Below are 1,968 nucleotides of genomic sequence, written 5' to 3'. Positions count from 1 at the left end.
CTAGATACAAAATTAGTATCACTAGATGGATATCGAAAAGTTATGCGAAATAGATTACTCGAACGTGTCAATCGAATACCGAACGAAGAAGATAACATTAGAGTTGTACGAGGGGAAAAATAATCATTATATATAGACCGACATGGGTGCTCTTATCCCTTCAGTGGGCGCTTTGATAATTCCTTTGGTTTTATCCAAAACCCATGCGCAAGAGAAAGTCATTTTCTCTTCCTCTTTCTCTTTCTTCTTCTTCTTCTTCTTCTTCTTCTGTTTTCTTCTTCTCTTTTCTTCTTCTCGTCCTTCGCCTGTTGGTGAATTAGGAATCTGAATTAGAGATTCTGTGATCAAGAGAAGCAGGGAACAATCGAGTGTTAGTTGATGATGGTGGTTGATTATCCTGGTGAACTCAAATCAACAGACAAGGTAAATCAGAGATTAATTTAGGGTTTTGGCTTTGTTTGATTTCTTTATGAATTTGAGTATAATTTGGTAGTCTATTTCATGGGTTTGTTGCTAATTAGGGTATAAATTATTATATAGTGTTTAATTTTGATTTTAGAGAGTTAGGGTTTGTGTTGTTCTTCCCTAAATTAGAAATTAGGGTTTTTGAGAAGAATTCTGAAGGGAAATTGAATTGTGTGGCATGAGTTGAAGATAGAGACATAAAAGTTGTGGAAGAATGATGAACCGAAGTTCATGGTGCTGCTACTATTCAGGTTCAGGGTTTGAAGATAAAGAAGAACATGGATTTGAAGCATATAGAATGGTTTTGTCTGTGTGTTTGTGACTGCAATTGTTGGAAATTGAATTGTTGGTGAACTGTAGTGGTGCAGCTGGAGTTAGAGACTGTTGTGTTGGTGGGTTGCAGTGGTAGTTGAGGTGGAGATTCAAGATTGAGTGAGCAGTGATGCCTGTAATGAAGTTTCTGAACTGGTGTTGGTGTTAGTTACATAGAATTGTGTTGGCTGTAGTGAAATGAGAAAGGAAATGGTATTGGTGGAATGATTTGTAGGATGCAACTGCTATAGTTGGGTGGTGCTGAGGTACAATGATAGTTGACTGAATCAGTAGAGATTCAGATTTAGCATGCAGTGTTATGATGAAGTGGATGGGCAGTGCTTCTTGAGAAGAGGTGTTGAATGTTTGGTTAGGGATTGATTGCAGGTACAATAGTTTGGATAGTGAGTAAAACTGAAGTACTCAGTTTTGTAAGAAGTTAGAGGGTATGAATGTGAAGAAGATATGGCAGAGGAACAGTGTTATTTGAGTTGCAACTTAGACGCATGAATTAGGAGATTCGTGACTGTTGTAAGTGAAGTGAGATAAAAAAAGGATAGTTGTAATGTTGTAGTGGCAGTGGCCTTAGTGGAAGCTTGCAATAGCTGATTCAAAAGTAAACTGAATTGTATTTGGAAATGAATTATAGAGTTTGTCTTCAATGAAGAAATTGTGTATTGTTGTAATGTATAGATCTATGTTAATTTGGTGTTGAACTAGTGTGAGAGTTGTTGGTGTTGTAGTGCCTTGGGCCTGTGTTACGGCTCAGGCATGTGTTCCCTTGTTCAGTCAGATGTCTATGTCTGACTGATTTAGATTAGCTGACTCAGTCTTCTGACTGAGTTGAATCGGTGATAACTCACCGAGTTTCCTTCGTGACCTGATTTGACTCAGTGATTCTTGATCGAGTTAGATCGTTTGACTAGACCGGACCTTGATTGTTGACTTGACCTTTGATTGACATTGACTTTAGTTGACCTCTTTGACGGTTAATGACCGTTAGTCGACTCAGTGGAATGGACCTTGTGTATTGGCCGAGTTTAGTGGTCTTGGGCTTAGAACCACAGATAGTTCACTTAGCCTATAACTAGAGAATTGTATGAGATTATGTTATAAGCCTTGTATGAGCCTTTTGGATAATCTTTAGAAGTGCTTGTGTGATTAACAATTAGTCTTCATTAAGAACGATTG

The 1,968-nt window shown here is 37.9% G+C and overlaps 1 long non-coding RNA gene across 1 annotated transcript; it reads left to right on the top strand.

Moving 5' to 3' along the window:
- Nucleotides 1-227: 227 nt before the first annotated feature.
- LOC113333926 lies at nt 228-1,465 on the top strand. Its single transcript, XR_003352441.1, has 2 exons — nt 228-423; nt 655-1,465. It is a non-coding gene; the product is annotated as an uncharacterized LOC113333926 (long non-coding RNA).
- Nucleotides 1,466-1,968: the final 503 nt, after the last annotated feature.

The sequence above is a fragment of the Papaver somniferum genome, unplaced genomic scaffold (assembly GCF_003573695.1).
Source record: "Papaver somniferum cultivar HN1 unplaced genomic scaffold, ASM357369v1 unplaced-scaffold_135, whole genome shotgun sequence".
Lineage (NCBI taxonomy): Eukaryota > Viridiplantae > Streptophyta > Magnoliopsida > Ranunculales > Papaveraceae > Papaver > Papaver somniferum.
This window is presented reverse-complemented; position numbering and strand designations above follow the sequence as displayed.